At 32.9% G+C, this 26,862-nt stretch overlaps 1 protein-coding gene across 1 annotated transcript in view; it reads left to right on the top strand.

Moving 5' to 3' along the window:
- The window catches only part of LOC145670275 (protein O-mannosyl-transferase TMTC1-like), a 2,166,608-nt gene that overhangs the window by 923,930 nt on the left and 1,215,816 nt on the right, over window positions 1–26,862 (top strand). The gene's annotated exons all lie outside the window — the stretch shown is intronic.

Genomic DNA, 26,862 nt, shown 5'->3' with positions numbered 1-26,862 from the left:
TGTCATATTCACGAAGAAATTAAATGTCGACTAAAAGCATGGAATTCGTGTTAGTATTCGGTTCAAAATCTCTTGTCGTCGCGAATTCTGTTGAAGAATCTGAAGCTTAAAATATACAAAACGATGGTTGCGAAACATGGTCGCTTACTCTGAGGGAAGAACATAGACTGAAAGTGTTTGAGAACAAGATCCTGAGACGAATATTCGGACCCAAGAGGAACGGGAATGGGGAATGACGGAAACTTCATAACGAGGAACTACATAATTTATTCGGTTTACCCAACGTTGTTAGGGTCGTCAAGTCTAGGAGGTTTAGGTGGGCGGGTCATGTATCCAGAATAGAAGAAAGTAGAAACGCTTTCAAAGTCTTGACTGGAAGACCAATCGGAAAACAACCATTAGGAAGACCTAGGCGCAGATGAGAGGATAATATTAAGATGGATCTCGCAGAGATTGGAATACAAAGTAGAAAGTGGATGCAGTTAGCTAAGGATAGAAGTCAGTGGAGAGCTTTTGTGAACGCAGCATTGAACCTCCGGGTACCGTAAGCCATAGAGTTAGTTACTTAGTTAGTGTGTCATTAAGGGTCTTCACTACAGCGAAATTAAAATACCGCTCATTTTAGAGTTTTTCTGTAATATCTTCAAAACAAATATATTCGAAAAGCAGAAACGTAGTGAACTAGACAATACGATTTTGCATGTGATACCGTTATCACAACTCATCTATCTGCTTTTGATTTGCAACTGTAGATAGATTTAACATTTTTTGCGGATTCCGTAAATAGCGGCATACCAAAAACAGATAGGTGAATTGTGGTAAAAGTATCACATGCAAAATCACATTGTCTAGTTCACTACGTGTCTGCTTTTTGAATATTTTTATTTGTTTTGAAGATATTACAAAAAAATCTAAAATAAGCGGTACTTTAATTTCGCTCTAGGGAATGCCCGTAATTTGTCTGTTTCAGTTTGGAATTTTGCGTGGTGTGCATTAGGATGTCTCTTATATACGGTAATTTCGTGTTACGATATGCACATCCGCGAAATGTATTCTATTTGGCCGTAAACACTTATCAGTGAAATGCCAGGTCCCTACGAGAACGTTAAAACGTGCACACTTAGCGACAAATTCATGAAATGACGCTTCCATATTATAATTTAGAATCTCCAATCGTGATAACGGAGAAACCAAAACAGACAGGCAAACGAAACTTTTCACGAAGCAACTAGAGAAAAGAGGACACTTTCCCGTGTATTGATGAACATCACCGGATGAACAGGTTGCCAACCCAAGAAACTGTTTCTCAAATCGAATGACCTAAATTGGAACCATCATTGGAAGCAACAATGAAAATAAAGACAAAGAAGATGATAAACGCAGATCAGTGTTGCAGGCTTTGCAAGAAATAATGCAAAACATGTGTTAAATGCAAACTCCGTTGGCGCTCACGAGGAGCGATGTACTAACGTTTTGTACACTTTAAATTTAATATTGACAACAATTGTTTACGCTAACTCCAAGTCTAGAAGGGTCCATTGAACAGTGTTGCCATCAACAGAGGAGAAAACTTGAGTTTGGAGAAGGTAAAATAACTTGGAAATGGTCTCTAGTGCTGTATGGTTTAAAACCTGTAATGCAAGGCGTAGAACATGAGCAGCAGTGCTGTGAATATGTGAGATCGATAAGTCACGTACTGACTGAGATATTTTGTTAAAGCTAATAAATGTGGTTTGTAAAAGACGGCAATGCTGCGTGCGCCAACAGCCTTTGCATTTAACACATGTCTCATGTTATTTCTCAAAAAGTTTGTAACACTGATCTGCGTTTGTCATCTCTTTTGTCTTTATTTTTATTGTTGCTTCCAATGATGTTCCCAATTTAGGTCTTTCGATTTAGAAAAACATAACATTCTTTTGGTATGGCAACCCTTTTTATCCGCTGATGTTCGTCAATACATGGGCAGGTGTCCTCCGTTCTCTAGTTGCTACGTGTAAAGTTTTGTTTCTCTGTCTCTCGATTGGTTTCTACAGACTGAAAAGGTAATAAAAGGACCATGAGATGGTGGCGTTTGGGTGAGTGAGTGGACCATCTGGATTTACACGTTACATACATATAGAGTATTGTGCATTGTGCTTTCTTTCAATGTTTAAGTACCAGTGTACGGGAAATTTGAATATCTATGTTCTAACTATGAAATTCTGGATCCTCTCCAGTGTTCCGCAATCGATGTACCGCGGCACACTAGTGTACCCCTACAAACTGAAAGATGTTGCGTTAATTTTAGCTATCGTAAGTTGTCATACTTTTTTTCGTACTTATTATTATTTTACCCCAGTTATTGTTTTTCATTTACTATTTATTTGCATGCTGTATTTTATTTTGCAGAGGTTGTTAAAACAAAACGAAAACTGTCATGACTGCTAGAGTAGGCCTACGTGTCTCTAAGAAATTAAGGAGCTAAGATATGAAACCTTAAGGTCAAGAAACCACGCACATTAGTTGAAACGCTGTTGCCCAATTGATTGGTAGTGTCATTTCAGATTTTGCTTTGGGGTGGGAGAAGGTTCTCCTCCGACATAAGAGTTTCACGTTTTTATTAGTATGTTGGTCTAAAATTGATTAACGTACAATTTTTTCTCAAAATCGTGGGAGTTATTGCCACTCCTGTCCTTCCGAAATGACGCCCTGCTTGTAATGAATTGTAACAATAGTCCCAGGCTTGGAAACTACTAGTAAAATTTTAAAAATACCTCTCTGTGGTACAATCACTCGCGGAGTTTATTTTTAAGTACATATTTGCATGAATGTGGCCGATAAACATTGACTGGAATTAAATAAGGAAATATTCAAATCCTTCGATGAACAAATGAGACATGTATTGTTAACGACTCCTCCACGAATCAGCCACCTGTGTGCAGTTATAAGCATACCCATGTATCACATCAAAAGTATGAATACAATACTTTAATAGTAGTATAAAATAGTAGAATGACTACAGTAGAATAACTTCACATATGGAGTTATTGACTTAAATCATTGTACTTTTATGCCATAATAAATTTTAATTCATAACTTATTAACAAGTGCACGGTTGGATTATAGTTTAACGTAACTTAGTATAACAGTATAATAAAATAGATTGATTGCGATACGCACTGATATTAATGGTGACTTATAACATTTTTCGAGGGGAGAACTTTTCCGGTGTTCCATGTCGAGTCATGAATATAATTTATCTGTGACGTGAGCAGAAAAATCTTGTAGGACATTGCTTTAAACATCGATGTACTTCACAGATTCTAAGTGTTAATAATTGCTCCTAACAAAAGAGAAAATGAGTTTGGCGAAAATTATTATTATTATTATTATTATTATTATTATTATTATTAATAATAATAATAATAATAATAATAATAATAATAATAATAATAATAATAATAATAATAATAATAGCAAAATACAGTACTCAGTAGAGGAGAAATTTCCTTTACAAAATATAAGGCCACATTCAAAGCAGAGTAAGAAATTGTAGTGGAGTTGAAATGAATAATTATGGATTGGGTGCGTAAATGCCCTGGTTGGTGATGTAAATGCCCATAGCAATATGAAGCAGAAGAAGTCTTCCACACTGGTTCACAAAATTTGTGTGAAATCACTACATCTGGATGCAGAGCCGGTTTTAGGGGGATGCACCGGTGCACGTGCACCCCCCTTCGTTGTAAATATACCACCTCTAAAATGAGAAGCTAGCAGTGAAAATAGCAACACTTTCCGAAATTTTCTGCCATCATGTTTCCGTTTGGAGTTTAAAGAAAGCAGAGCTTTGCAAATGCAATACTTTAAGTCGATTTTCTGAAGGTTGAAGTAAAAGGATTCACTAGCAAAACAATATAACATTTGTCAAGTAAGGAAGAAAACAGAAGCCAGGAGGGTAGAAGACGTTTTTCCATAACACATGAGATCCTCTTTAAAATACTTTCCTCCAATCTATAAATCAGAGGTGTCAGGAGTAAAGAATATTGTGAGGAATTTGAAGAGTTTCATTGATTGATTATCTTAGTAGTTATTAGTGCACCCCTTAAGAAAATCTTGGATCCGACTATGCAAACTGTAAATTAACGACAGAACATTCATACGTATAAGTTATGAGTCAATTTACGTGACTTGTAAAATAATTGATTTATTCCTTCGATTACGTCTGGCAACACTGTGTGGTTCGTATTGTGCTTCAATTGTTGCTTCCTAGTTTAAAAATATATGCATAAATAAGGTTTCATCTTGGTATAACCATAATATGTGTACCGCTTCCGGTTCAAAAGTTCTACCATCCTAAACTCCGGGTTGCATTGTATATTGGACACACTGTAAACACACACACACACACACACATATATATATATATATATATATATATATATATATATATATATATATATATATATATATATATAGGGTGTTCCAGAAAAAAACGTCTAGTCCTTATAAATCAGAAACGGCTGAGAATAAAAAGATGAAACAAAAACTGAGATAGGAAAATGTCATAGGGCACATCACATGGTGCTGTTGTGGTGACCCCCAGGGCCCTCCTTGAATGGGGCCAAAGGGGCCAACTTCAAATTTTCAAATGGAAACATGTATTGAATCACGCTTCATTTGGTAGTCTCTGAAAAACGAAACAACTTTTGTAGGAAACAAGTTTCGATTTGATCCACCGTTTTCAAAATTTTCCGCAAAAGGTGGGTCATGTATCAGATAAAACGTCCATTGCTTATAAATAAGTAACGCCTGAGAATACAAAGATGAAATAAAAACTGAGATAGGGAAAGATGATAAATCATATCAAGTAGTGTTGTTGTAGTGACCACCAGGGCCCTCCGTGAAGGGGTCCAACTTCAAATTGATACAGGATCCACCTTTTGCGGCCATTTTTCAGTACATATTTCCATTTGAAACTTAAAGCTTTTCAGTACATATTTCCGTCTTCAAGAATTCAACTGGGGGTCACAACAACAACACCATGTGATGTGCCCTATGATATTTTACTATCTCAGTTTTTGTTTTATCTTTTTATTCTCAGTCGTTTCTGATTTATAAGCACTGTACGTTTTATCTGAAACACCCTGTATATATATATATATATATACGTGGGTGGGCTCATAAATTCTCGGCCCGACCCAGAAGGACTTGAGCTGCAGGCATGAAAGTGTGAGGCTATTGAACATAGTCCCCTCGAAGGTCAACACATTTGGCACTTCGATGCTGCAACTTCTCCAACCCCTCCAAAAAAAAAAAAAAAAGATTTCTCAAGGTCTGCAAAAAACTGTTCCGCGGCTGTTATCACCTCTTCATCACTGTGAAATTTCTGTCCTTTCAGTGCTGTTTTGGGTTTTGGAAACAGATAAATATCAGAAGGGGCAAGATCTGGCGAGTAAGGTGTGTGGTCAATGCACTGAAATCCTAGGTCCATTGTTCTGCCAGCCTTGTGGACGGGAGAATTGTCCTGCAAGAACAAGACACCTCGTGTCAACTTTCCCCGGCGCTTTTCTTTAATAGCGTCCTAAGTCAGGAGACTGCAGTAATACTCTGCAGTTATGGTTTGGCCGTTTGGAAGGTAGTCTGAAAGCAAAACACCATCCTTATCCCAGAATATTGAGGCAAGCACCTTCCCTGCGGACTTTTATGCTTTGAATTTTTTGGGCCTTGGAAATCCTGAGTGGTGCCACTCGCATGACTGCTATTTGGTTTCCGTATCAAATTAGTGCAACCACGTTTCATCCTGGGTAACAAGCCGATTCAAAAAATCGTCCCTGGAGCTCGGAAAATGCCGTGAAATCACCTGCGATGATCTCACACGTTCGCGTTTCTGATCCGCGTTCAAACATTTCGGAATCCATGTCGGAGAAAGCTTGCGCATGTCTAACTGATCATGGATTATTGATCCAACACGTTCTTTGGATATGTGCACTTTGTCAGCTATCTCCTCAAGCGAAATCCGTCTATTGCTCAAACTCAAGTCATGAATTTGGTCAACTTTTTCCGGAGTTGACACTGACACTGGTCTGCCACACCTGTCGCCATCTTCTGTTGAAAATTCACCACGCTTAAAGTTCGCACACCATTTCTTCAGAGTGGAGTATGAAGGGCACGGTCCACCCAATGTGTCTAGCATGCAACCATGGATTTCCTTGGGAGTAATGTAATATCCTAATTTCTGGCCCAAAACTCTAGGCCAGCTCATTTCGGACATATTTCTTTTGAGTCCTAACATATAGCACTTCTGGGCCAAAATTCCAGCCCAACCCATTTTGGATATATCCTTGACCAGCACAGATTAAGAAGGGTGAGATTGAGTAGGGTGCTCTGTGCATAGCCTTTATAATATCCATAAAAACTTTATCTCTAATTATCTGCAAAGGGGTCCTATACAAAATATATTTATTGCATTTTAATCTTCAGTTGATAAAGCTTTCATTTAACATTTGAATCATTAAAATCCGTTAAAAAGTAACTTTAAAAATTCAATGAGAAGGAATGTATAATAAATATGGCATTTATTCTGGAATAGATGATCTGTCACTGGTTCATTGGAGCGATTTCAGTACCAGCGCTGGAACACCCTAACACGAGATCATATGAAATAGGTTAAAAAACATGTTAAAAAAATCAGAGTTTATTTAAGCAAAACTGCCGTCGCAGAAATCCGGGATCCATCTGAGAGGTCAACACTGATGTTTGTTGTTGTTGTTTCCCCCAGATGGATCCCAGAATTTTTATATGAATATGTGGGTTCCTATAAGAGATAGAGGGCCGATATTTAATTTTTGGCAATTAGTCCTTAGCTGGCCCAGAAGTGTTGCCAATTCATAAAATTAAAAACCACTAAGTCTAGTCACAAATTCGATCCTAAGTTTGCAACACTGCAAAATTATAAAATTGAGATATTTGAAAAATTAAAAATACCAGCATAATCTACATAAAATTTTAAAACTTTCTTAAGGAATAACATTTTCCCGAAAATTGAAAGATAAACCCCTAAAAAATCCCGAATTTTTCATTTTGTTACAACCGCCAAATATTCATCGGTTTTGAAAATTCAAACGAAAAACAATGGAGAAATAAATGTACTATATTCTGAAGGTTTTGTAGACTGCATAACTCTAAGGATATTATTACAAGAACTATAATATCTCTCTCATTTATATATGGATCTTTAAAATTCAAATGGCATTCAAAAGTACTGCTTTTCCTTATGCGTTTTGTATGTCTAAAGATCTCTGTTTTTATAGCTCTATAACCATAAAAACACTTAAAACATAGCTAAAATTACAAGTATCGATACTGGTAATGGAATCTTCTGCTAACTTCGTTCTCTATGCGAAACAGTGATTTCTTAAACTCAGTCCATTGATCATAGTTCAAGCTGAATAAACAACCAGTGATTTCGAATACTACTTGCGTTTCATTTTGTACATTTTTCACAATTACATTGAAATTTTTAGTAAGAATGAATTTCGTTTGAGGTTCCATGCTAACTACTCAATTTATTATTTATTTTTTTAAATTTCATTTTTTACTTTTTAGATTCATTTTTAAAGAACAGTTGGTGCATTTTATAGCCATTAGAAATATCTTTCATTCCATCATATATCATAAACAGTTTCTTAGTTTTCATCTCTTTTAAAACTTGATCACTATTTCCGTTATATCTCTGGGGTAATATGGTTTTGTACTTTTCATTTAAATGTACTAATACTCTTTCACCAGTGTATTTTGTTGGTATCAATTTTCATAAGATTATTTCGTATTATTTTCGTTCCTCCAGATCTTGCAATTTAACAAGTCTTAAAACGTTAATATTGTTTCTCTTCTTTAATTGTGATGCCATTTCCTAATTTTGTACAAAAATTTAAAAAAACATTCATTTTTTATCTTTTGTATATTCGTCTGTTAATTCTCCATTCATTACTTTAACAACATTAAGGTCATCTTTAAACAATTCAATTTGATTCACCATATTTTTATAATAATCTTTCTTCGAAGCTATATTAAATCGTGTTAGTAGACCAGTGATTACTGCAGAAGTAGATGCAAATGCTGTTGTATTAATCGAATATACTGTAACAGGAATAAATATATTAATAAACCCTGTAGAAGCTGATAGTAGAGTTCATAACGTAATAAGAGTGATATATGCATATAATATTCTTTTGAACTTCCTTTCGTTTTTTGTTAATAATTTCTCAAGGTTTAATATATTATCGCCAATTAACGCAATTAGATTCTCTCGTGGAATGTTATCTGGAATATTCATTTTTATTAAATAAGTTCTTATGATATTACCATAAAAACACTTACAAGCTAAACAACTCTAATAAACATATAATTGCTTTATATCTTCTCAATCATTTTTTAGCACATGATATTCAAAGTTCTTCTTACCAATCGTAAAAATATAACAAATCGTTTTATCTGGTACATCGCTTTCAAAATTAACAGTCGATTTCAAATTAGTTCTATCACTTACAGTTACTGATTTATGCTTGCTTGTGTTAATTACGAACATTGGTGTATTTTTTTAAAAAAAACTTTTTAGGATAATAAAACATCTCAGTGTTTCCAATTGTAGCTCTCTTATATATCATATACATTTCGTAAGCTTTCAGATATTTGTTTTTCAAATATAAGTTCAAAGATTCTAAGGGAAAATACTTACTTATAGAATTACGAAAATGGATATACTAGACTTTACAATGATCAAAATGGCTTAATTTTTTTCTTCGTTATCATTCCTATCACATTGGAAAAATGCAATCACGAAATTAGGTATATCAAATTCACTTGAGTTAAATTGTGTGGTTAGATCGAATTTCAAATATTTACCACTAACTGATTTCTGTAAACATGGATATGTGTTGAAGGAAATAGGAATCTTACTCTCTTGTAACATGTTAGATCTTAGCAAGGTAGCATAGTTAGGTTCATAATTAACAGTAGCCATTCTCAACTCCATATTTGTAATTTTAGCTTTACCTGGATGTGGTTGATCATTCTCATATGCTCCATCCTCCTTTTTTGTTTTCCAAATAACAAATGCATTATCATCAATACCACTTCTTTTAAATGTATATTTCAATCCTCCATTCCACATAATATCTTTATAATCAGAACAAAATCCTGGTAAAAGTCTTAGTAAAAATACTATTTCTTCATCTGTTTTTTGCCATGTAATTCCTTCCCATCAACATTCATCATAATGATTTGCTTCTAGTTTTGAAATCGTACATGTGTTTACAGCTGTTGAAGTTAACCCAGGATAATCTATAATATGCAATATCTGTCCATGCTTACTAACTTGTATTTGAGAAAACAGATGTGGCAAGAAGTTATTACTAAGTCTAATATTTTGACCAGTAGTATATTCGCCATCAGCATCTCTACCTCTAATTTCGAAAGTTACATACATATCAGCATAATAAGGATGAACAAACCCATCTCCAACATCTATATCAAACTCAATAGATGTCTTGGGTTTATTTAAATTTTCGATTGTCTTTTGATTAGGTTTAAAGGATTCTAATTCATATGACTATATTATCCATATTTATTATCAAGAAAAAATATTTTTATCGTTTTATGAATTAAACCCATAAAACAATTTAAATATAACTTCTCCAAATATCCTTATTCCTATTCACCTGACTAATGATTTCTGAAAAACTACATTCATCTGTAAACATTTTTAATACTGCAATACATAAATGCCTACAGATTACCTCGTTAAAATATTGTATACGATTGCTACTGTACTCTATATTATGGCCAAGACATTTTACGAGTATTTCTGGTGGATTACTTCCGAATGAATCAAATACATACATTCTATTTCCTTCATTCCAATAACAAATCCAATGAGTTCCTAAATTTTTAGATACATCAAACTTAACAGTGGCACACTCATTCTTTTTTGACTCTTTAGACAATTCATCACTCATATATAATACCTCTAAAGTTTCTTATCTTAAGCTGTTTAACAAAATGAATTAGATCCAAGTTACTTAAAGGTTAATATTTTTCGTTTTCTTTACTTTTTTGGGCTTTACGTTTTTGGAAGCTTACCACCTTGCTTCCTTTCTATTGCTAAGTTATGTCTTTTTTGTTCTTCTAATTCGCTTTATTCGTTTTTGCATCATCTACCGTTTTGGCTATAGCAGCAGCTCCGGTAGCAGCAGAAACTAGAGCACCTATTATTGCTAAAATTGTTGGAAGAGTAAATATAAAACCAGCATAATGTATATTGTCTTTAGTTTCATTTCTTTGTTTGTTTACTTCACTTGTGGTATTGAAAGAGATAACTGCATTTCTGTACCTTCTTTAATCTTCTTAGCTTTATCGTTAACTGTTTCTTTGTTAAAATGTGATCTATATTTAATTACTTAAGTTCTTCGTTAGGTATTGTAAACATATCGTTAACTGTTTCTTTGTTAAAATGTGATCTATATTTAATTACTTAAGTTCTTCGTTAGGTATTGTAAACATAAAACTACTTAACTTCATACTTATGTTTATTACAAAACTTAAAAACTTTTATGGAAAATCCATAAAAACTAAACACGATACTTATAAACCTAATCCAAACCTTACTTTTGTATTTATAACCAAAGCAGTTCCAAAAGCTAGTAATCATTCTGTTATCAAGTTTGCATCTTTAGCAAAAGCTCTTTCCCATGCTTTATTTTCTAATTCTTTGTCTGCAATATGTCTAGAAGCTGTATTTTTATATCTCTGTAGTAAATATCATGTTCTTTACAAGCTTCATCTAGGGGGTTAATACCTTTATCCCCTCTTTCTAACCTTTCTCGTAGCTTCGTGTAAGGACCGCAAAATTCATAACTTGGTATATGTAACTCTGGCATTCCCTTCATGTTTAAAATCCTATTAATTAATATTTTCTATACTTCTCATTATTCCAAAATTTCGGTGGCAACTTATTCAATATCTTTATCAAATAACCTATACCCTTCAGATCATTAGGAATAAATTGTGAGAGTTTGGAATTAATCATATCCATTATGGCTATTTTCTCATTATAAAAGTTATCATTTCCAGATTTTTCCTCTCCGTCAATAACTATTAATCGGCCAATTAACTCTTTCACATCATCCATCCATATATATTCTTTTGATAATTCGTTATATATTTTGATTCCCTCTTCTGTTTTCTTTCTTGTTGGTGTTGGACCCAAAGTTGGTTTTATATATCTATCCCAAATAGGTTTAATAATTTTTTATATTTTTCGCTTCTACTAGATCGTTGTTTTCTTGTATGTGGATCATTTCTATGAAATACTACATTAAAATCAATGACCATTTCTGTATATTTTAGATCATCTTCATTATAGTTTTTTTGGATTATGTTTTGTTAGTAATTCCCATAAACTTTCTGTTCCTGTGTAATGTCGATTATTAATAACTAAATCATCACCATGAATTTTAACTTCTGTATCCCCTATCATATATATGATTTTCCCATCTTCATCATATGGTTGTATTTCAAAACTTTTATAATCTCTAGTTGCATAATATCTTGAGGCAATCTTACCAAAATGAGTAGTTGTTAAAGATTCTATTTTTTCTACTTCATACTTAATTTGCTTTTTCATATGTTTTATTTCTTCTGTTATAGGTGTGTCACTTTCACTTATTGAACCCTCATACATAGGAGGTATTACTAATAAGCTTGAATCTACTTTCGCGCTTTTATGTCCAACTGGAACTATTGAATTAAATTTTTATTTTCTTCTGCTACGTTTGATATATCTTGTCCTAAATCTTTAATTGCATCTATAACAGGTTGATCTGTTTTTTTACATTTCTCATATTTACTTCGATTAGCCTTTTTAAATCCTTAAATCTTTTAGCAACTTCTTCTTTTAACTTTATATATTTCTTAGCTTTATTAACATCCATTTATTACAAAAAGAAAAATTAAAAACACAACAGAACGTAACATAACGTAATACAACATTCACGTTCATCTATGTTTACTTACGTTCAATCACGTTTAGGTACGTTCAATTACGTTCAAGTACGTTCAAGCACTTTTAAGTACGTTTGTTTGCAGGTAACACTTCGCTTATAACCCAATGCTTGAACTCTTTTGCTTTTGATTTCTAAGATGTTTAGGACTAATGAGTACAAACCAGATTCAATTTTGAATGTTGTTCTTTTTTCATTCTAGGACCGGCCGCTAATTTCTAGCGTTATTAATTCTTCTCGTTCTTTGTTATCTTCTAAATCGATGTGCTCTCTTATAGCTTGGTTTGTATCTTTATAGTCTAGAATCTCTGCAACATCTTCACCTTTAATCCATGGATTACCATTTCTATCTTTTATAACCATTAGCTCTTGGTCTTCAAAACTAAATGATAAAGGATTAAAATTTCTAATCATAGCCTCTAAACCCATTTGTCTAAATGTGGTTGTGTATTTAAAGGGGCCGGCGTTTTCCTGGGACCTATCTGAGCTTGAATGTGTTATGTTATTAAACCCAGTACAGACAACGGCATTAGAGTATCAGGTACATTCATTAGGGTCATATATATAAGTACAATTAAGCTTAGAAATATCAGATACAATCACTAAAGAATAGCCATCATCAAGCAAAGCCAATCACTAAAGAATAATAAATATCCTAAAACATTCATGCTAATAACTAACAATTAAATATTCTAATGTTGAGGGCTTCATATCTGAAGAGGCCAAAATTAATGAACACTCCTTTATTGTTTCCTTAGCGTCTTGTAAACGTTTTCAATTGAAGAAGTGCTTATCACCATCCTTACACAACTTAGTTGCGTTGATATAACTTTTTCGATTATTTAAGAAGTGCATTTCATTCCCCTTTGATTCAATATATTTTTAAAAAGTCTTTAATTTTATTTCTATATTTACCATTATTTGCTTTCCTAGTCATATCTATTGTTGAGAAACCAATGCTCTTCTTAACAACACTTATTGCATAAAGATTTTAGTTTTTCAAACAATATATCAGATCCAACAAATTCATCATATATATGCTTTAAATTTTCATTGTCCTGTCTAGAGATAAAAAGAAAGTTTAAGTTATCTCTAATTATTTGTTTTGGTAATTTAGAATAGGTTTGTCCTAAATAGAAACAGTTTAAACCCTTATGACGATCTCGAGTAAAATATTCTCTAACGTGGTTTTCTTGTCCTAAAATGAAATCATCAAACACTACCACATAATCTTTCTCACATTCATCTAATGGTGTAATCTCTGCGTTGTTTGCTCTTACTACTGCTATTGTGTCTTTAATATCACATTCTAGTATTAGCTGTTGGTATTTAGGTTCATGTAGGCTTTTAGAATAGATATAAACATTTGCATATTTTAACCATTCAGGTGCTAACAAAAATTATCAATCATTAACGTTGTTTTTCCGCACCCACTAGGTCCAACTATTAAACATCTTATATTATCAGGTAACAACACACCGTTCCTATTTTTCGTTGTAGCTTTCTCTGTTAACCTTACTTTAATATCCAAATTATCCATTTTATTACTTATTATATAATAAATGAAAGTATTTAATTTAAATGGTTATTCATCTGTATTAAACATGTCTCTGCATTACCCATTTGAAAACAACTTAGAAATAGCTCTTGCAGGGTTTTACACAACATACTTAACTCCATGACAGAAAGAAATAATAAATTAACATTTTGTAGTAACTTTCCTAACTATCTTCAATTTTCAAAACAACTCATAATTCAACTTGGTCAATATAATTTAAAACAATTAGAAGAATATATTAAATCAAATCTTCCATACGCCACCGACCCTTTTAAAAATATGAAATTTACCGAGGACAGAGAGAAAAATAGTTAAAATATTTAATGGGAAAGGTAACATAATTTTAGATACCACCAATGCTGTATTAGGTTTTAGTGAAAAAAACTTGGCTAGTATCATAGAACATGTCGGAGATAAGGTATCAAAGTTTAATCCATTTGATACTATAAATATTCACTGTGATTTAGCAGAATGTATGATTTTAAAACATAATGATGCAACACAACGAAACAGATTTAATCGCGACATTTAGAACAAATGAGGAATTTAGAGAACAAATTATATATGAACCTAGAGAAAAGATTTTTCCCCAATACATCACAACAAATTTAATAATTTCAAAGTTTCAATTCGAGATGAGAATGGTGATCTGATTGATTTCGGTAGAGCTCGTATAACTGTTCTTTTCGCTGTTATTAAATAATGGATATCTTTGGTAATGTTAAAAGTGGGGTAAGTGGTATTAATATTAGTGAAAATAAATTAAAACTATTAGAGAATTTAAATAATGTTTTAACGTAAAACAACTTAAATCATTAGAAGCCAGTATTAGTGGTCAATTAGAGAACGATAGAACAAGATTTGAAGTTTTGTTAAAAACGTTACAAGACACATATATCAGGAAAGATGCGATTGATGCTAAGATGTATGCTAGACAAGAAAAATTAATAATGTAGAAAGAAACTATACCCCTATTATGCCAATTGAGAGATAAAAACGTTAAGGAGCCAATCTATAGAATATTTAATTTCTCTAATGGTTATTATTCTCTATTATATTTAATATTCTCTATAATGGTAAAATAATGCAGATGGAATTAAGCTTTGATAGATATTTTCTAGATATATATTTGGGCGATTCTTTGATTCAAGACTTACCTTTCGCCTTTAACAAGAACGATGTAATTACGATTAAACCAAATAAAAATTCTGATATGGAAGAAGGACAATTATTGTTTGTTGCAATGTATATAGAAAGAGAGCTTTCGCAAAAAAAAAAATATATATATAATAAATATGGACATTTTTGGTAATATTAAAAGTAGGAAAGAAGAGCTTAGTGAATATAAAATAAAAAGTGTTAAAGTTTTTACGTCAAATTATACATCCTGGGTTGATTTTAAGAATAAAAGATTGGTTAATGTATCTAATGCTATCGATAAAGAAGATTCTGTAACATTAGAACAGTTTGAATCAGCATAAAAGAGTTTAATTTACTTACACGAAAAGAAACTGTAGAATTACCATGTCGATTGGCAGAAGATGATGTTGAGAAAGCAGTCTTTTTTGTATATAATTTTGCTGCGCCTACAAATTTCATTATAGCGGTTGGTTAATGCATATAGAATCAAGTCTGAATTCATATTTTATAGACATATTTTTAAATGACATTCTAGTTTAAAGTTTTACATTACACTTTTTTAAAAAAAATGATCAGTTAACAATTAGACCATCCAAAGATTCTGATCTGAAACAAGGCAAATTATTATTGCTTATTATGTATATAGAAAGAGAAGATGGAAACGAATGAAGTCATGATGATAATGTTAGGAGTGTAGTATTAGGTAATGATGAATTTTAAATTTCTATATAATAAACAGGATATATTGTGTTAAATGTAAGAAATCGACAGATACGAAGAAAGATACCATTAGAATAGAACAAACAAAGAATGGAAGATATATTAAAAAGGTATTTGTTCTGTATGTGGTGTTACTAAATCTCAATTCGTTAAAAAGAAAGATTGACTAGAAGAAGGTAAAGGTATTAGAGAAGACATTATAGAAGAAATTCACAAACCTTCCAGAAAGAAATTATCCTAGGTAAAGTGTTATTGTTAAAGGTATAGATGATTTATGGCAAGGAGATCTTGTGGAAATGAATAGTGGAGTATTAAAGGGTGTTTCCAAGTTAAATAAAGGATACAAGTATTTGTTAACGATTATAGATGTGTTTTCGAAATACGCTTTTGCTGTTCCTGTTAAAGATAAAAGCGGTAAGAATGTTACAGAAGCATTTGAATCAATATTAAGAACGAGAGAACATAGTAACTTACAAACTGATCAAGGCAAAGAGTTTTACAATAAAGAATTTAAGAAGTTGATGGAGGAAAATAAGATTAATCATTACTCAACCTATAGTGATAAGAAAGCTTCTATTGTTGAGAGATTAAATAGAACTCTTAAACAAAACATGTGGAAGAAATTTACAACACAAGGAAATTATAAATGGATAGAGATATTACCAACACTAGTTAACGAGTATAATAATCGTATGCATAGAGCAATCGGTTTAAAACCTGTAGAAGTTAATAAAAAGAATGAGCAAACAATATTGGATAAAGTATATAAGGAAGAATATAAGCATGTTAAACTGAAGTATAAGATTAGTGATTATGTTCGTATAAGTAAATCGAAAGGGTTATTTGAGAAAGGATATATACCTAATTGGTCAACAGAAGTATTTGTTATTAGCGAAGTTATTCCATCTAATCCACATACGTATAGAATTAAAGATCTAGAAGAAGATGTTCAAGGTAGATTTTACGAATCAGAAGTATTAAAGACAAAACATAAAGATGAATACTTGGTGGAAAAGGTGTTGAGAAAGAAAGTTGACAAAGTATACGTTAAATGGTTAGGATTTGATGATTCACATAATAGCTGGATAGATAAAGGTAATGTTGTAATGTAAATATAAATGTTATCTTTTATGGAATAATAGCCATAAAAGGTTAGGAAAAAATACATTCATTTTTTAATTAATAAATATGGCTACTATAGATCAAAGTTGGAATCAGATATGTTACGAACAGATTAAAGATAACTATTGGTATGGTGTCTTTGGTGATTTTAAACTGATTATGGATAAGAACACAGAGTACTTCAATGCTACTAAGTTATATGCAAGTGGTGGTAAGAAGTTTGATCACTGGTTAGAAAATATACAATCAAAAGAACTAATAAAGTACTATGATCAAAAATTCGACTCCCTGATTTCTGGGAGACGCTCTAAGTATCTAGTAAAGGTGGAGATGCAAAAACAAACTCTGTTATCTTAAGAACATATGTATACAAAAAGATATTTCTCTCAATTGCCATTTGGATATCACAAGACTTCTATGAGAAGTGCTATGATATTATAGAAAACTACTTCACACAAGACTTAAGGCAATACCGAGAAGACATTGAAGAATTACAATCCAGAGTGGAAGAAATTGAAGAGTCAATGGAAAGGTTAAGGATTCGAAATGAGAGCTTAAAAGAAATGGCAGCACCGTATACAGATGATGTTTCAAAAGATAATTGTCTAATCATATACAAGAAGAAGAACCTTAATGTTCCTTTCCCTTATTATGCTATCAGATGCCAAAAGAGAAGTCTAAAAAATCTCTTACTGAAGCAGAAGAAATATATCCATATCATGATATAATATACGAAAAGTTTAGAGATCCTAACAGTATTGTTATTCAACTTGATGCAACAAGAACTAGATATTTGTAAAGGTAAGGGTAATATATTTTGGACATCCCTATTAGAAGATCTGGTTAAAGAAAAAAAAATGTTTATATGATCGGTTAATATCTAATCCCATATAGAAAATTTTATGATTATTATTTCACAAAAGCTTAAAAAATTTAAAACTAAAACAAGTTACTGAACATCAATCTTCACTGTTGCTAGTTCCAATGTACTATCCTAAGTCTATTCTTCTTCTTCTTCTTCTTCAATGTAATCAAAATCAACCGGGCTATAAAATTAAGATCTTCAGGATATTCTTCAGGATATTCATTGTTGTTATTGTTGTTAAGTCTAATAACTGTTCTACACAAAGGACAAGTGTTATTATCTCGACGTTTGCTTGCACGTCGTTTTATACAATTTAGTCTTGGTTTCTTTACATATTGGGCATTCTCCTGAGTTTTTTATTAAGCGTAAACCTGTTGAGAGTAGTATTAGTTTGTTTTTGAGAAAATCGTGAACATGCTTATTTACTCTTAAGAATTCAAACATATCGATCTTGTCTCTGACTTTGTTAAAAAGTCTTCAGAACTTCCTATCGCAACAAGTGTGTATTATCCTGTCTAATTCTAAACCTTAACTTTCGAACTGGAGAATGAATTTTTCGCTTTTATCGTGTAAACTAACTTTTGGCCAATAAACCTTATTTTGATATTTTCTCACGTGTATTTCATCTAGCAGTGGCGTAATAGCTCGCCAATCGATAAGAGAATCAAATTCTGTCAAGAAGGCTGTTAGTTCTTGTCCTTAAATTGCGTAGAAACCTCAATAGTTTGTTTCTGTGAATACTTTCTCAAGTTATTTTCTTCACTGAACACGAGCCAATCAACTTCCTCTTTAAACTCATTAAGAAAATCTTCAGCCATTTGTTGAGCGTATTTATACATGTAGTCTTCCCAATGAATATATTGTCTTGTATGTTCTTAATGGTTTAGTACGAATTCTGGTTTTAAATAACGATAACACCGTGAACCATACCTTCGTTCACACAATTTTTCCCAGAAAAGATTATCACTATACTTATTAATAATATTTCCTTTTTAGGAAGTCTTTTCTGTTTGATAATCTGACCCAATCGATGTGTTCTTCATAACGTCCAATAAAAGAAAGCGATAGTTTATGGTTTGATGTAACTGAATACCAATGTATCTTGTTTTCAAAGGTATGTAGAAAGTCATCGGATAAGTTCTTTATTTCTGAAATTTGTTTCCACTCTTTGAATTTTCGACTATTAACTATATTTCTACAAGCGGATTTTGAAAGTAGTTTACGATATGTTCAGGACTTAACTTTTGAATCATGTCTTTTATAAATTCATCTTTATTCGTAATTGTTTTATCTTGTTTACTTGGTTATTGTGAATTTGCAGCAGTTGTTGCTAAAGACTTATTTTTGTGCTCGTTGATTAAGGTTATTATTTCTGCTTTCCTAAGGTTCCAATAACCATGCATTCCGTTCTCTTTACAGTATTGTTTAAGTTGGGGAATAGTTTTCTTTTCCATAACCTCGTTTTTATAATAATAAGAAAAATAATATTCATTTTTGTTAAATTCTGTATATAATAAATATGGATAAGCAATGTGATTTGATACATAATAAATTTAACCTTATTCATGAAGGTCTTAAACTGATAGCAACACTACTGGAAAAGGATATATTGTTGAAAGAAAAAGAAATGTTATTAAAAGAAAAAGGGAATGCAGGACTAGAAAGATATACGCCAGAATCAAATTGGGATAGTAATAGCGAAAGTGATGATGGTCAGATAGATCCTTAAAAATGAATTAGTTTTATTATATCAATATTTGATCAATATCAATATCAATATTATATCAATATTTGATGGGGTAATCCCCTGAAAGCTCTGTTCTGATACAATATACTAATAAACATTATGATTTCCCACGTCACATGAGTATTAGCTGTTGTATTAGATAACAAAAATGATTTAATTTATTTCTTTTATATAATAAAAACGAGAGAACAATAATGAGTAATTTAATTAAACATACAGTAGTTCAACTGAAAAACTTATGTAAAGGAAAGGGGATAGAAGGTTATTCACGATTAAGAAAAGCAGAACTTATTGACCGTATTAAAGAACATGAAGATGAACAAAAGAGATTAAACTTTAGGCAAACATTTCCGTTTCAAGAAGACATCTTTGAAAAACCTAAACCTAAGAGATTAGGTAGGAAGAGAGGTTTAAAACTGTTTCCATTTAAAGAAGAGATATTTGAAGTACAGAAAATCAAAGTTGAATAAATACCAATCGATGTAAAACGTCAAAATACTACATTTAAATCAAGATTAGAAACATGGAGATTCAGAATACAATATAAACCAGAAGATCCATTAGAACATTATATTAAAACAACATCCAAAGCTATATTAAACAGAATACAATCAGCTTACAAACACATGGCTCATTGAAAATTAATCTATGTTTAAGTTCTAAATATAAGAAAGGAAAATAAATTCAAGAGTTTTATTTTAATACTGAAAACCGAGAATTATATCAATCAACCAATTTAAATGAAGCACTAACTAATATGAAACAAGCATTAAGAACAAGAATGGATCAATTTCAAGGTAGAGGTTCTGGCTGGGCTCTCATAAACATTAAATTTTTAGAACCAGTGATCGTTAAATATGTACCATACCGAGGATCATCATACATAGAATTACCTAAACAGATTCAAAACAAAAAGGCAGTAATTAATGTAAAGAATAAAGATGAAAAATGCTTCCTATACTCATTATACAGAGTCTTATATAGTACAAATTCACATCCTGAACGAGTACCAAAAAATAATAAACTATTGTCAAACTTAGAATCTAAACTAACAGATATTCATTTTCCTGTAAACCTGAGCGATATTCCAAAAGTCGAAAAATTACTTAATATTTCTATAAATGTCTATGCGTATGATAAAGACTATTCAATACATATATTTCATCGCACACATAACAAAAAAGAAAAAAAAATATGAATTTATTATATATAAAACAACTTGTTGAAGAAAATGTTAAAACATATTATTGTTGGATTAAAGACTTGAGTAGATTAGTTAGTTCTCAAATAACAAAATGTAAAGCTCGAAAATGTTTGTGTGATCGATGTTTGTTATACTTTTACTCAGAAAGTGCATTAGATAAACAGAGCAAGATTATTCATCGAATAAAGCAGTAAAAATAATAATGGCTGAAGAAAACACATATGTTAAATTTAAGAACTATCAATATAAAATGAGAATTCCCTTTGTACTCTATGCCGATTTTGAATGCTTATTAGATAAGGTTATGGGATGTGAAGAACTTTATCCGGAAAATAAACCATATACAAAAAAATGAACAGCATAAACCTTCTGGATTTTGTAATTACATTGTAAAAAGTGATGGAACTAAACCGATCCTATTTTGTTTAGAGGTAAAAATGCAGCTAAAAGGTTCACAAATAAATTGCAGAAAGAAGCTAAAATGATATCAAACATTTATAAGGAAAATAATGAAATGCCTTTAACAAAAAAGCAGAGAAGAGAGTAATAAATCTGAATTTTGTTATTACTGTAAAGAAAAATACACTGAAAAGAATTTTAAAGTTAAACATCATGATCATGTAACAGGGGAGTTTATAGCTCCTTTATGTAATAATTGCAATTTAAAAGTTAAAGTCCCAAAGTATGTACCAGACATTGTACATAATACGATATGACTCACATTTATTTATTAAAGAGCTTGGATGTAATAAAGAAACAATTGATTTAATACCTAATAACGAAGAGCGCTACATTTCATTCAGTAAAAAGGTTGGAACTTCTAAATTAAAATTCATAGATTCGTTTAGGTTTATGGCATGTAATTTAGACAAATTATCATCAAAGCTTACAAGAGAACACTTGACTCACACACAACACTTTTACCTTAATGAAAAACAATTTAACCTTGTAACAAGAAAAGGTGTTTACCCATATGATTATGTTAACGATTGGAATAGGTTTAGAGAAAGAAAACTTCCACAGAAAAAAGCATTCTTCAACAAGCTTATGAACACACATATAAGTGATGAGGATTATGAGCATGCAAAGAAAGTATGGAAAACATTTAACATTAAGAATCTCGGACAATACCATGATTTATATTTAAAAACAAATGTATTATTGTTAGCAGATATATTCGAGAATTTTAGGGAAACATGTTTTAGAGCTAGGTATATGACAGCACCAGGTTTAGCTTGGGATGCAATGTTAAAGATGACATATATAGAATTAGAATTACTAACAGATTATGATATGGTATTGATGGTAGAGAAAGGCATACGAGGAGAAATTTCACAATGTAGTAAAAGATATGTAAAAGCAAACAATAATTATATGGAAGATTACGATGAGAATAAAGAAAAGTCTTACTTAATGTGCTTGGATGCTAACAACTTGTATGGATGGGCAATGGGTCAATACTTACCATTTGAGGGATTTAATTGGCTAAAAAAGAAATAAAAGAAATAGATTTTGCAAATGTTCCTGATATTTGTGGAAAAGGTTACATTTTAAAAGTTGATCTTGAATATCCGAAAGAATTACATGACTATCACAAAGACTACCCATTAGCATCTCAAAACATGTGTCCGCCTGGTTCAAAACAATGAAAGCTATTAACAGCATTATAAGATAAAGAAAAATATGTAATTCACTATCGAAACTTAAAACAATGTTTATCACTTGAATTAAAGTTTAAGATAATTCAAGATAGAATTTGAACAAACAGATTGGTAAAGAATTGCATAGATTTAAACACACAGATGAGAACTAGAGCAACAAATGATTTTGAGAAAGACTTTTATAAGCTAATGAAAAATTCAGTTTTTGGAAAGACTTTGTAAAATATTAGAAAGAGGGTTACAATTAAAATAGTAAGTGATGAGAAAAAATTTGAGAAGCTTCTAGCAAAACCAAACTATAAAAGCACTACAGTTTTTACGGAAAATTTAATAGCTGTTCACTTCAATAAAGTTAAAGTACAATTTAATAAACCGATTTATGTGGGTATGTCAATTTTAGATTTATCAAAATATATAATGTATGATTTTCACTATAATGTGATGAAACCTAAGTCTCAAGACAAAATAAAAATTTGTTACACAGATACAGATAGGTATATATACCATATTCAAACAAAAGTTGTGTACGAGGAGATGAAAAATTTATTGATTACTTCGACACGAGTGATTACTTCAAAGACGACAGGTATAAGATACCTCACATCAATAAGAAAATACTTGGTAAGATGAAATATGAACTTAAAGGAACAATCATAGAAGAATTTGCTGGTTTAAGATCAGAAATGTATTCAATCAAGTTCCAAAAAGATAAATATTGTAAAAAAGAGAAAGGAGTTAAGAAAAATGTTGTAAGTAAAGAACTTTCATTTAACGATTCACTACGAAAGTTATGAGATGTGAAATAACTTACATACTTAAAATCAATTTAACACTTACATTTTCTCAAAGTATTCGCCATTACACTGTACACACTTTTGCATCCTCGAAAACCACTTTGGAAGCAGTGTTGCCAGTCTTTTTCTTCAAGTATTAAAAGTTCATTCTCGTAAGCCACTACATCTTCTTCATTCCTGCACAATCTCTTCCCATGCATGCGTTCTTTGTTCATACGGAACAGAAAAAAATCACACGGGACCAGATTAGGGCTATACGGCGGATGAGTCATAAGTTTGACCTCCGTAGATTCTAAAAACTGAATTGTGAAGTCGGCCGTATGTGCAGACGCGTTGTCATGATGAAGCAGGATCCCACGCAATCCAGTTATTGGACGCCGTTCCCGAAGCTTCTGGAACACTTTTGTTAGGCAAACTGTGGTGTACCACTGAGCAGTAACAGTCCTTTGTTCTTAAAGGGGAACAGTTGCAACATGGCCAGATTTGGAGAAGAAAGTTGCGACCATCTTCTTCCCCACACTTCGCGGTCGCTTCATTTTCGTGGGTGGATTTTTTCTCTGGAAAGATTCAAACTGTAGACTACCGTTTATTTTCAGGGTCAAATAGATATATCCAAGTCTCATCACCAGTAACAATGTCAGAGACGCGTCGAGAATTGCCTCCATCAAATGTTGCAAGCATTTCTTCACACCATTCCACACTCATGTGCTTCTGCTGTTCAGTCAAAGTGTGACACACCCAACGAGATGAAACGTTCCTGAGCCGAAGATGATCATGAAGAACTTTTGTCACTGCTGGCGATCCAATGTTCATTGTAGATTCAATGCCCTTGAAAGTTGTTCGAGGATTTTCTCGAATCATTTGTTCCACAGCGGCAATATTTTCATCTGACACAGCTGTTGCCGGACGTCCAGCTCTATCTTCATCTTTAAGCGATGTCCGGCCTCTTCTGAATTTACCAAACCACCGAAAAATTCCAGTACGGGAAGGAGCAAGGTCCTCAAATGCTCCCTGCAAACGGCCAAGTCTTTGTGTCTCGTTTAAACCACTTTTGAAATCGTAAAGGATCATTGCCCGAAAACGTTCCCTTTCGAGTTCCATTCTAGACAGCCGAATACTGCACACATCAACAAACAAGTGAGGGCGATACGGCCACGCCGATAAGCGAGGCGAGTTGAAACTTGCTTCGCTTCTTCGCTCTGGATACCACTACCGAATGCAATTGTTCGAATTCAAATACTGTGCCACAACAATGTGTATCTCAAAACTTTCGTAGTGACCCTCGTAAAGACTGTTTGTTCAATAAAAAATAATATTTAAAAAAGATTAATTTAATCACAAGTTATAAGCATGATTTGTACAGTATAGAAGTAAATAAGTTAGCTTTAAGTTGTGCAGATGATAAGAGATGTGTTCTAAAAGATGGAATACATACCCTGCCATGGGGACATTATAAGATAGAAGAGTTGTAGATATAGTTATAAGTTTTTAAATGTAAGATTTTATGATTTTAAATGTCATAAAAGCCTATGCGCAGAGCACCCTGCCAAATTTCACCCTACTCAATCTGTGCTGGTCAAAGATATTTCTAAAATGGGCTGGCCTGGAATTTTGGCCCAGATGTACTATATGTTAGGACTCAAAAGAAATATGTCCGAAATGAGCTGGCCTAGAGTTTTGGCCCAGAATTTAGGTTAGTACATTACTCTTGGGCGACTTCTGTTTCAGGAAGAAGAACTTCATTACACCTCGGAACTCCTCTTTGGTCAATTTGACTTCTGGCTTCGCCACGGTTCATTCCTGTAAAATAAAAACCGTTCATGGTAGAATCGTGAAATTTGGTACATAAACATATAAAAGATCAAAATTTTACTTGATATCAATTAGATCAGGGTAGTACATTCGGAAGGGGGTCGGGCCGAGAACTTCGCATTACTTTATATACAGGGTGTTTCAGATAAAACGTCTAGTGCTTATATATACAGATTGCGGCAGCGTTCATGGCGTAATTTGACTAGCGTAGTACAATGACGTACTGCATGAATGCGCTCCAGCTCGTGCCGCATTCGTGTACTAATGAGCTTCCATTTCGAGTGTGACAGTGATATGGAGCGGTGGAGTGCATACCATGGAACCTTTGCTGTTGAAAGTTATTTAAAGAATAACGACTCTGTTGTTGCTACCCAGCAACGATTTCTGCAACATTTGAACTTGGGACGTCATGGGAAAGTTCCAGATGGACGGACCATTGTGAGGTGAGTACGTGCATTTCGAACTACAGGTTCTGATTGCAATGACAAACCGGGAAGAAGTGAAAAACTGTGGACACAAGAAGCCGTGGAAAATGTTCGTGCTGCAATATTGCGTAGCCCAAAAAGATCTGCTTGTTGTCATTCGGAAGCTGTGCATATGTCCGATAACTCATTCAGGAGAATATTGTACGAAGATCTCCACTTTCACCCATATAAGCTGCAGATTGTGCAGGAAATTATACCTCGCGATTGGGTTTCACGAGAAACATTCTGCTTAACCATGCGTGATCTCCTTCGCCAAAATCCACAAATGTTGCACACCATCCTGATATCAGATGAAGCTCATTTCGAGTTATGTGGTTCAGTGAATAAACAGAATATGCATTATTGGAGTGATGTAAACCCTCATGAACTGCACATCAAGTCCTTGTACAGTTCTGGTGTTACAGTGTGGTGTGGAGTTGCTTCCTTTGGGATTATTGGCACTTACTTCTTTGAGGATGACAGCGGTGTGGCTGTAACTGTCACCAGTGAACGCTACCTAAAGATGCTGCAAGACTTTGTTCTTCCCCAATTTGGTATGGTCGATGTAGATGTAGAACAATTATTGTTTCAATAAGACGGAGCGACCTCGCATACATCCAGAATCTGCATGGATTTCTTGCGACAGACATTTCCAGGGAGTAATTTCCCGTTTTGGTGACATTTGCTGGCCGACTCGCTCACCTGATCTTCCATGTGCAGACTTTTTCCTTTGGGGCTACCTGAAGTAAGAAGTTTTCCGAACACGTTGTGCCACCATTCTTGAGTTGAAGAATCGCATCAGAACTGCCGTCGGCAATGTCCCAGGGAATACGTTACACCAAGTCATGGAAAGCTTCCAACGCCGCCTAGATGAATGTGTTGTGCAGAGGGGGCATCATTTGACAGGAGTCATACTCAAAAAGTAATCCACGCAATTGACAATGACTTAGACATTAGTAAATGGCATACTTTAACTATTAATTGACATAAGAGGTAATAAATAAATTACAGTTACTGCCTGATGGTGTGTGTTTAATATCCTACTATGAACGCTGCCGCACCCTGTATATACAAAATAAATTTCTCTTTCCATTAAGGTATTCCATGTATTGTTCCAGATTTGGTAATCCCTTGCTCCGGTAGTACTGTTTCTTTCTTTTTCGCCCATTGGGCGCGAACCGCCGTTTTCTGGAATTCCCACGCTGAAACTTCAAGATCCCACCTTCAGTATACTGTCGTTATATGGCATTTGCTGCTAACAGAGCATTCCATTAGTCTTTCTGCCTTAATATGTTCTGTATAGGAGGAACATAATAATATTAGGTAGCTCTGCACTTGCACAACATTCGATATATTTCAGTGAATGTCACAGTTACTAATCTTCCGTTAGATACTATTATCACTTTGCACATTCTTGCCTGATTTTCTGTAACGATTTTTTACAGGAGAATCGTCCGTAATTAAGTTAGATGTATGTAGTTGTGAAAGAATTTGTCCAATTATGTCTTACACATATTCTCATTAAGTATCCGGCAATAATACTAATGGTTATCGTTACTTAACGGAAAGTCTCACACATTAGTTATACAGCAATGAGAACTGTCATTAAAGCGGTTCATTATACAAACTTATTGAGTTATATTACACTGCACCAAGTTCTAATTAACATAAAATCACATGCATGTTTTGTTAGTTAAAGGTTATAATTTCTTTGCAAGTCTGAGCTAGCAGTCATTT

The sequence above is a fragment of the Thermobia domestica genome, chromosome 14, assembly GCF_964235325.1.
Source record: "Thermobia domestica chromosome 14, izTheDome1.hap1.1, whole genome shotgun sequence".
Classification (NCBI taxonomy): Eukaryota; Metazoa; Arthropoda; class Insecta; order Zygentoma; family Lepismatidae; genus Thermobia; species Thermobia domestica.
This window is presented reverse-complemented; position numbering and strand designations above follow the sequence as displayed.